At 39.4% G+C, this 11121-nt stretch overlaps 1 pseudogene; it reads right to left on the reverse strand.

Annotated features, from left to right (window-relative positions):
• Window positions 1–6779: 6779 nt before the first annotated feature.
• LOC131823563 (protein lin-9 homolog) lies at window positions 6780–8131 on the reverse strand (annotated as a pseudogene).
• Between the last annotated feature and the right edge of the window lie 2990 nt (window positions 8132–11121).

The raw sequence follows: 11121 nt of genomic DNA on the forward strand, positions 1-11121 counted from the left end.
ACTTTTTCTTTTTTAAAACAAGGTATTGAATTTACAGTCATTGTTGTTACCGTTATTCTTTGCCAAAATTCTGGCACCATCTACTGGTAGTTTTAAGAACAGTTCTAGATAATTGAAGGGAAACTGAGTTGAATCTTAAGCCTATGTAATTTATAAAACTATCAGCGAGAGCACGCTACCTTTTTTCTTTTGAGGATTCAGTGTCTCTCTCTATTCTGTTGATTAAAAGTCAGGTTCCTATTGAATCAAAATCTCCACAAACTGCGATCCAGATTTTTTTTTTCTTAGATTTGTCTTTTTAACTTCTGATATGAACCATATATTTTTTCATCATCAGCTAAGGATGCTGTTAAACCATCTCTGCGGACAGTACCTTGTACAGTTCAGGAAGTTCACCTCTACTTCCTCTCTTATAGGACACTTATCTGTCTCACATTGTCTTTATTCTAGAAACTGCCTTCTGTGTCCACATCTTCTGCTTTTTTTTTTTTTTAGTCCAACTCATTTATCTAACTCTCCTCTTTATAATATAGCCTTTACTCTATGGAAATTTTTTGACTGCCTTATTTTTGGCTTTGGAACTTCTTCTTGACTATATTTTGCTTTGCTGGCTGGATGTTTCCTGATATCAGTTCTCAAATGCTATATTCTCTTAAGGACCTAGAGTCTCAGTTTGGACAAGCCTTTGGTTTACCAGTAGTTCCCATACTGTCTGCTGATCAGAGTGCCTGGGGGCCTTTCTTGTAAGTCCACATATCCAGATCTCTCCTCAAGGGTTTTGATCCAGTGGGTCTGCTGGAGGCCCTGGGAATCTACATTTTTATAAAAACATTAGGAGATTCCAGGTGCAGCTGTTGTGTTTGGGAACCACAAACCTGTGGGGTACACTTCTCCTCTGAGGACACCAGGCTCTGTATACAGAAGCCTAAGCTCATCTATAGTTTTATATTTTGCCATATCTACCTGCCATTTTTCTGCATATATTTTCCTTCTTCATCTTTGTGTTTCTCTTCTTGTCCCTTTCCAGTAAAATTTCTCCTCATCTTTTAAATCTCTAATCAAATATCATCTACTTTCGGAGAGTATTTCTCTTACCCACTTCCTGCCTTCCCTTTTCATTGAGCAAAATTTTATCTGTGCCACTATATTTTATTATGTAGATAGTAAGTAAATAGATTCATACCCTAATCTAGATATTCATGACATAAGAAAGATTTTCAAAACATGGTCCATGGAGCTCTTACCTCAGAGTTATCAAGGGTATGTGATCACTGAAAGATTCCCACACCAAATCTGTTGAATCCTAATCTCTGGGGGTACAGTCTGAAGCCAGTAAAACAAATACTGTAGATAAGTCTCTTCTGTCCTTTAAAAATGAGAACCATTGCTTTATCAGTTGCAGAAATTCCAGCCATTATCTAAAATGGCAATTTCTTCATGAACAGCGTTAATCCACAAGATATTTGCCAGAAGGTGAGAGCACTCATAGCTTTAGCAAGATCAAGGGGCTGGCTTCAGTTATTGGTGGTGTAGTTAATGGTAGTGGTACCAGAGCTTTCTTTTATCATTTAAAAAAAGATTTATTTATTTATTTGAGAGAGAAAGAGGGGGAGGGGCAGAGGGAGTGAGAGAATGCTTACGCAGATTCCATGTTGAGTGTGGAGCCTGACACAGGACTTGATCCCAATACTCTGAGATCATGACCTGAGTTGAAATCAAGAGTCAGGCCCTTAACTAACTGAGCCGCCCAGGTGCCCCCAAAGCTTACTTTTTAAAAAATTGATCTTCTTTTAATCAGGTTTCTCAATTAGAAAAAAAAAAAAGCTAGGTAAAAGAAAATAACCTTGAGAAAGGCAACTTATTTATTTATTAAACGCTAGGTCTCTTCCAAAAACCTTAAATCTCTCTGGGTTTATGGTGTCGGAATCTTAAATTTAAGAAAATGATCTATGGGGGCGCCTGGGTGGCTCAGTGGGTTGAAGCCTCTGCCTTCGGCCTGGGTCATGATCCTGGGGTCCTGGGATCGAGCCCTGCATTGGGCTCTCTGCTCAGCAGGGAGTCTGCTTCTTCCTCTCTATCTGCCTGCCTCTCTGCCTACTTGTGATCTCTGTCTGACAAATAAATAAATCAAGTCTTTAAAAAGAGAGAAAATGATCTATGTAATAGTTATTACTGTCTTCATTTTCCCTTGTGCTTTTTTTGACAACAAGGACTGCCTCTTATCCCCCATCAGTCTTTTTAATGTGAAGTTTCCATGTATGTTGTAAAAGAACATTCTCATTTTTTATCTTGGTGAACTTTAGTAGAGAAATAGGATTAAATATCTCCTTATGGGAATTTTGTAAACAATACTGGGATCATTGTATATTCTCTCTCCTAGACCAGTGCCCTACTGAACTCATTTTCCCATTTACTTTTATAACCATGCAAACAATAAAACCTTGTCAAATAAACCTTGTCAAATATTTGAAGAAGATAAAAAATAATAAAACCAGCAAAACTGGATTTGACAATTCAATTAAAGCCTATACTATTTTTTAAATACCTACTATGTGCCAAGAGAATCACAAAGACCAGCCATAGACCCTGTGTTTGAGAACTTGCAAACTACATGGTGAAAAACATATTCACATATAACCATTATACAAGTGGAGATGAAAAACTTCTTCATGATACCTACTTTTAAGCCTACTACTATAGGATTAGAGCAGATACTGGTAGTTAGCTTTACTTCTTTCATCAATTTCCTCTTTAGTTTTATATAGTTCAGGTCCTTACTTCCTCTCAGTTTGACCAATATAATAGTCTCCTAACTAGTATTTTGGTACCCAATCTGTGTTGTAGTCTGTTGCCATTATTTTTTTAAAACATGGCTTTTATCATGTAATTCCCTGTTAAAAGCTGTGCTTCAGTTTCATCTCATTGCTTATTGTAAGGGCTAAGTTTCATTGTCCCTCATGGCATTTTGGGTCCTCTGAAGTCTGCTGACAACCTATTTTTTTGACATGGATTCAACTCTTCCTCTATGTGCATTTTATGCTCCAGATATATGACACATTTCCATCTTCCTCCTCATCCTTTAGGGTCCAGCAAGCCTAAGTCAGTACCACTCTCCTTACCCCTAACATCATATTGCTTTATACTTCTCTGCTTAAGCAACTTCATTTCCTTTTGTCTGGAAAGCCCTATGCTGCCATCTTCTCACAGCCAACTCCTAGTCCTGTTCCTTTCAGGGAGCAGTTCAGGTGTTGGCTTCTGACAATCTCCATGCCAGTCCCCATGGATGGAGGCTCTCTCCTGGACCCTCCTAGCTCACTGTGAGAATGGCTCTGCTGTTAAAACTGCCACTTCATATGGAGAGAGCCTTTTAGTGTTCACCTTCCTCCAGTCAATTAGAGTTAATAACTTGAGGGTAGAGAATTTGTGTTATTCATCATTGTGTTTAGCATGTAATAGTGATCATTCATTGATTGTGTTTTTAACTGATCCAAACTAAGATCTTCTCTAGGAAGTTCATTCCAGCCTGAACCTCCATCTCCAAACTCCCCAATCAATTATCTTGTGTTTTATTACTTAATATTCCTTTGCTAACTCCTGTGTATGGACTCTTTCTGTTGGAGGTGATTGAAAATCCAACTCATCTTAGTGTAAGTAATAAAGGAAATATGTTGGATTATTAATCTAGAAGTCTAAATTGTAGAGTGATCTTCAGGAGTAACCGATTTTAGGAACTCACCTGATGTTAGCAGAACCTGGCTTTTATTCTTGATTTGGGCTGCCTTCCTCTTACAGACTTACAGGCTCATATCCTCCCCCGTTCAAGTCCAGAGGGAAAGAGCAGTGTTGTTTCCCTCTTCCCTATTACCCTGCTCCTAGCTTGGGGATTAGCTCTTATTGGGCCATGTACCTCTTTGGCCTAATAAGGCAGAGAAATAAAACATTATCCCTATTAGTGGGGAAAGATAATTTAGAGGATTATTCTAGTACGATGGTAAAATGGGTTTGATAACTGAACTTGAAGGTGTTGCAGATTAACTATCAGGTCATGACAATTGTAGAGTGGCCCAGACCTTTCCAGCAGCTGTTTTTTTCCACTGTAAGAGCTCACTCAACCTGTCCCTGTGGGAGCAAAGCAGATTCTATGTTCTCATAGAACTGTCTCTTCAGAAAATCCCTGAAGTTGTTGAGGTGAGCATGCGCTGTGTTCTTTTCTCAACTGTAACAATCCGATAAATCTCTGCATCTCTACTTAGGTGGAGTGAGGGAAGGGGAAAACGAGGACTGGTTACAATATTTGAATGTCCTCAAAACATAAGGGAAAGATCAAGAGTGAGGAAGAAGTTATTCCTTTCTATCCCTGAAGCATTCTCTGTGACCAGAAGATAGCAGAATGACCCATGTTGTGGCACTCAGACACCCCCCAAAGTAATGTGGAGTCCATACTACCTTCATTCCATGGATTAACAAGAAAAACTTGCTACAAAACAAAGTCTAGGCTAAACATCACTAGCAGGGAGAAATTGAGCCTGAGGGCAGAAACAACAATTTGTTGGTTACTTTCATAAGTTTAGTTTACTCATTTGTGAAATGAGCAGAATAATAATAATATCTACTCAAATGTTATGAGTATTCAGTGACATAATGTATGTACAAGTACTATAATGGTTCCATGGGGCATAGGTTGAGATGAGTCCTTTGATCCTAGTTCTTATAAAATTATAATGTATTGAGAAAAATGAAAAGAACACATTCTCTGAAAAACCCCACCCAAAACAGAAAACAAATCGGGAGATGTTAGGCTGGGTATTCTCAGTGAACATTGCTTCCCAGCTCAAACTTCCTCACTCAAGTGTGTGAGTTTTTGGCCATGTGCATCCAGGAGGTGGTCTGGCCAGGTTAGGGGAATGACAGAAGGACCCTACTAAGTCTCTTATATTCTGAACACAATCTTTTTCAAACCCTTGCATAATTGTTTTGGATGGTTGTAAACATTGCTTTTAGAAAGACATTTCACTGGACAGAGGACATGAACAGACATTTCTGCAAAGAAGGCATACAGATGGCCAAAAGATACATGAAAAAGTGCTCCGTATCACTCGGCATCAGGGAAATACAAATCAAACCCACAAAGAAATACCACCTCACACCAGTCAGAATGACTAAAATTAACAAGTCAGGAAATGACAGATGCTGGTGAGGATGCGGAGAAAGGGGAACCCTCCTATACTGTTGGTGGGAATGCAAGCTGGTGCACCACTCTGGAAAACAGCATGGAGGTTCTTCAAAAAGTTGAAAATAGAGCTACCTTAAGACCCAGCAATTGTACTGCTGGGTATTTACCCTAAAGATACAAACGTAGTGATCCGAAGGGGCACGTGCACCCAAATGTTTACAGCAGCAATGTCCGCAATAGCCAAACTCTGGAAAGAACCTAGATGTCCATCAACAGATGAATGGATAAAGAAGATGTGGTATATATAGATATATCTCTATATATCTGTATATCTATATATACAATGGAATACTATGCAGCCATCATAAGAAATGAAATCTTGCCATTTGCGGCAACGTGGATGGAACTAGAGGGTATTATGCTTAGTGAAATAAGTCAGTCGGAGTAAGACAACTATCATATGATCTCCCTGATATGAGGAAGTGGAGATGCAATGGAGAGGGTTTGAGGGGGTAGGAAAAGAATAAATGAAACAAGATGGGATTGGGAGGTAACAAACCATAAGAGACTCTTAATGTAACAAAACAGAGGGGGGCTGGAGGGAGGGGTGTAGGGAGAAGGTAATGGGGTTATGGACATTGGAGAGGGTATGTGCTATGGTGAGTGCTGTGAAGTGTGTAAACCTGGTGATTCACATACCTGTACCCTGGGGCTAATAATATATTGTATGTTTATAAAAAAATTAAAAAATTAAAAAAAAAGAAAGACATTTCACCTGAATTTGACATTGTATATTCTTTTTTTCCCCGTCAGCTCTTTGAAAAGTTGTGCAAATAAAAAAATATGAAAACAGTGTGTTATCAGTCTTTTTAAGTGAGTCTCATAACAATAGCACTTTTTGCCCTGAATTGATGGGAAAAGCCAGACTAAATCCACTTGCTGAAACGTAGCATCTTGCAAGTAATATATTTTTCTCCTGTTTCTTCCTTTTCTTTCAACAGCCAAATAAACAAACAAAAAAGTTTCTTTTATAAATTTTGAGAAATTAAAATATTTATGATTATTAAAATGATTTCTAGAGCCACATCACTCTTCAGGTATCCACCCCACATACTTGTCTAGGATGTATCTCCCATGGCTGTTCTGTTGCTTCCTCCACAAGTAACTTCCTGCCTCTGGAGGGTGCTCTCTTCCAGAGCCGGGGCGACCGGGGCAGCTAATCCGCTGGCACTGTAGCCCTCAGACCACAGCTCCCCACAGTAGGTATTTGTCTGAGGGCACTGGCCAAAGAAACAGCTGTCTGTGCACGTTGATAAAGGGTCTGCACACTCTTCCGTGAAAGCATCTTACCTTTAGACAGTATTGGGTGAAAAATACTTGCCAATAATCATGTAACATAAGTGATACTACTGAAGCTGAATCACAGGAAGAAAAATAAACAGATTGCCGGTCAGCAGTGGCGGTTCAAGGAGCATGACAGTATGTTCCGGTGTCTTTGCTGGAGATGCACAGTTCCCTTGTTTTCCAGCACGTGGGTCATTTGGTGATGGAAACTGAGGTGAAGGAACACTAGTGTCCTGTGCGGCTGCAACAGGAAGACTGTTTCTCAGACTCTGTTGGTGTCCTTAGTGGTGAAGGCCTGCAGGCTTCCCATCTGGTTCAGGCCGTTCTGAATGTGTGAAACATGGATTTCTACATTATTCTGAAAGCAACTGATATTAGAAGCATCTATTGTATTCTTGATATCATTTAATGAATCTGTAAGTGATTTGAACTCAAAGGAATTCAGCTCTCCTTGTTCTGCCAGACACTTAATTTGTAATAAAACAGGAGTGAGCTGCGGATTAAGTCTGTCAGATTTTCATTCTCAACACGGGGCCATCCAGTGGAGGCGCTGGCTGCCAGTCAAGCTCCTGGGCTTCCTCCTCACACCATCATCTCCTATCTCTGGGCTGGTCCACAGCCTGCCCACCCTGGTGTGAGAAGTATTGCTGCACTTCATGCAAAACGTTGTTGAGGTCCTTGTTGAGTTGCTCAAGCTCCAGAAGGATGGTTGCATATCTCTGCTGAAATTCAGTGCTGGTGGGCATGGGATAGGATTTCAATTTTTCTGCTTCTGTGTTCATTGCTCTTAATTTTTTGATATGTTCCTTTTTAATCATGAGAATTTTTGACAACTTGGTCACTTGGATAAGGAGTTGTGCTGGAAAACCAACTAACATTTCAGTGTTGGAGGCAGAAATCTTACTTCTCCAAGGTGACTGCTAGTACAGGATCATCATCCATAATTGGTGACTGGAGAGGAGGAGTATAATGTAACCGTGGTGGAGTCATAAAGAATCAGGAAGGCCCCTGTTTTTGTCCAAAGGCAGCAACTTGCATTGTCTCATGAGGCTCATTACTAAGAACTTCATAGTCAGGGATGGTATGGGTGCCAAGCCCTGCCCTATCAAAAGTTACTCTATACGTGGCATTAGAAGTATCCACAGCAACTATTTGTCCAGTGAAGAGACCATCATGAACACCACATAATCAAGCTGTAACTTTGGTTCCAATAATCAGGGGCAAAGGAATTTCATCTGGGAGATCTTCCAACTGGGAAACATCTGCACTTTTGTTTGTTGTGAGAGTCTTATTTTCTGCCATTTCTGTTTAATGCTGCTCTCTCTTCCTCAAAAAATGCACAAGAACATCTCTTTGGTTTTCCCATAACTCGCCTGATTTTTCTATTCTTGTTAACTTTCATGTTGTTAAATTAGGAAAGTACTCCTCCTGACAGACACAGAAGTCATCATCGCCTTCAAACAGGTACTTATCTATATTTGAGTAGAACCATTCATATATGCACCATTTATGTGCTTTGTGAAGCTTGGGTAGGTTATGTAATTGGAAACCAAGCTTCTGTGAGGCTTTCTTATCTGATGAGGACGTCGTTGCCATCAATTTCAGTGGGGCCATTGTATATTCTATGACATTCTATGTATTCATTCATTGTGTATTCTATGATAATTCTATGACATTGTATATTCTAATAACATTTATTTTTTTCTAATAAAATTTCTTTTAACCCCTAGTGCTTATTCTAGAAGTAATAAATAATAATAAATAATGTTATTTATTATAAATACTTATGAAATATGTAATAAATAATAAATAATAAAAATAAGCACATGCTTATATGCTTTTAGGAAGTTAAGTGACTTGGATTTAACATCAGATATCCTGGTAAAATTTGTACTAAAATACTAATGCTTTGTCCATAGATTCTATGTAATACTAACTAGACATCCTATACAGTATATATTTTTTCCAACACTACCAAGCAATTAACTCGATTCTGATACTATTTGCCTGGAGATAGTATCAGACACCACAGGTTAAGAGCTCAGTCCTACAAGACTCCCTCTTCTCTGACCCTTCAGATGCCAGTCGCAATTCCAGGTTGTCACCTATGCTTCTGACTGACAAGCTGTAGATCAGAGGTTCCCATGATACTTTCCTTGGGTTCAATTAACTTGATAGAGAGGCTAAAGAAATAAAAGAAGCATTTAACTTGCTACAACCAGTTTGTTATAACACGATATGACTCAGGAACAGCTGGGTAGAAGAGATGCATGGGGCAAGGTATCTGAAAAGGGGTATGGAGGGGCGCCTGTGTGGCTCAGTGGGTTAAGCCGCTGCCTTCGGCTCGGGTCATGATCTCAGAGTCCTGGGATTGAGCCCCGCATTGGGCTCTCTGCTCAGCGAGGAGCCTGCTTCCCCCTCTCTCTCTGCCTGCCTCCCTGCCTACTTGTGATCTGTCTTTCCAATGAATAAATAAAATCTTTAAAAAAAAAAAATGAAAAGGGGTATGGAGATTCCATGCTCTCTGGGTGTGCAACTCTTTCAGAAGCCCCACCTGTTCACTAATTCAGAAGTTCTCTGAACCCTGTTCTTTTGGGTTTTTATGGAGGTTTTATTGCACAGTCATGACTGAGTAAATCAACAACCATTGGCAAGTGATTCAACTTCCCAGCTCTTCTCCCCTGTCTCCATAGATCTGGAGGTATGACTAAAAGTTCCAACCCTCTAATCACATGGTTGGTTCCCCTGGCAACCAGCCCTCATCCTGATGTGCCTTCTAAAAGTCACCTCAGGTGACTTAATATAAACTCAGGTGTGGTTAAAAGGGGTTTGTTATGAATATCAACACCTGTGTAGCTCTTATCATTCAGGAAATTTCAAAGGTCTTAAAAGGAACTTTGTGCCAGAAACAGGGATGAAGATCAAATACATATTTATCATAAATCACAATATTACACATCTCATATGCTCAGTTGCATTCATGCAAGAATGTGAAGGTAGTCCAAAGATGTACACTGATGGGAAGAGAACTCTGATTGGCATCCAGGAGGTGCCATGCTATTATCTCAACATTGTTTTCCCTGAAGTATGACTATGATGACGAATGGGGAAGGTAATGCAGGACTTACATCTCGCCAGATGTAATGCTGAATAAATGCCAATTTAAATCATAGCTCCTGAGAATACATAGTGTTGGCTACTCTCTCATACTGCTAGTAGAAGCATAACTTGATTTAAGTATTCTGGACGACAATTTTGCGATATATATCAAAATGTGTAACTATCATATCTTTGAGACAGAAATTCCACTTCTATGAACTTATTCTAAGGATGTGTAGATACATAGTTTGTGGTACTTCCCAGCCCATGTCCTCCTTCTCTAGACCCGGGGGGAAGACCCCCATGTTAGAATGTTATAGGTGGAGAGAAAGTCAATAGGTACAAGGAAGAGAAGCGTTAAGTGGGGGGACTTCCAGGCTATGATACATCTTCTCTGCATCAAAGATCAATGATAGATAATTTTTAAAGGAGATATCTGAAAGAACACGACTAACTCAAAAACAAGACAGACACCTTCATGGACCACAAAAAGAATAGAAAAACCAAAGTAGTGAAAAAGGATGAAGTCAAATGCTTGCTCGGTTCAAGATCCCAGTATGGCTACAAGGGTAGGAAAGGTGAAGGATTATAGAAAAGATACAGATCCCTGTCCCTTCTCCACCCCTTATACTGAAGAAGCTTCCTTTTGCAGACAGAATGTAGTAAGCATTCTCGAAGGATAGAGCACTCAAGTGAGAAAGATAGAGTGCATGCATGTATTAAGTAGCCATTTTTGTAATTTATAAACTTTGAATGAGTAGGACTGAAGGTGGTCCCAAAGTTAGTTTCCCATTGTAAACACATGGAATAAGAATATATGTGAGAAAAAGAGATCCAAAAAGTATAGGACATAGGACTTGTAAGGAAAGTAGCCTGGTCATTAGCTATAGGACATCTAGCAATTTCTTAGAAGGAATGGAGTAGAACCTGCTGTATATCTTTTGTAGTTTATGTAATATTAATATTAATAGTAAATTCTCTCATATGTGCATATAGAGATAGAGATATGTGACAATGGGTGTCCTTGGGAAGAAGCACTGAGATGCAGTTGCTGGTGATTTTACAGCTCCCCTGTTTCTCAGGCTGATTACACGAGGTTATGGTTTTGTGCAGTAATCCTGGATCCTTATGTTAAATTGCACTTCTTAACAGATTTGAGTGGATTTTTATTCATTACAAATGAACCTAAGCAGATTTGAGTGGATTTTTGTTCATTACAACAAAAGCGGCCTTGACTAAGTCAGGAAATAATGGATTGGAACCCAAATTTTATGTAAGAGGATATTTACTGAAGAACTATGTGTAATAGTGGGGAACTGGAAACAATCTAAGCACACCAAATGGGGCAAAGTTAAGAAAATGGTGTGGTCATACACTGGAATGGCATTCAGCCATTAGAAAGCATATTTTTAGGGACATGAAAGATTGAGCAAATGTATATGACATGTTATGTAGGAGGGAAGAACCTTATGTTCCTCTGATGTCCTGCTTCCTCAGAGACTGTA

Source organism: Mustela lutreola, chromosome 1 (assembly GCF_030435805.1).
Source record: "Mustela lutreola isolate mMusLut2 chromosome 1, mMusLut2.pri, whole genome shotgun sequence".
Classification (NCBI taxonomy): Eukaryota; Metazoa; Chordata; class Mammalia; order Carnivora; family Mustelidae; genus Mustela; species Mustela lutreola.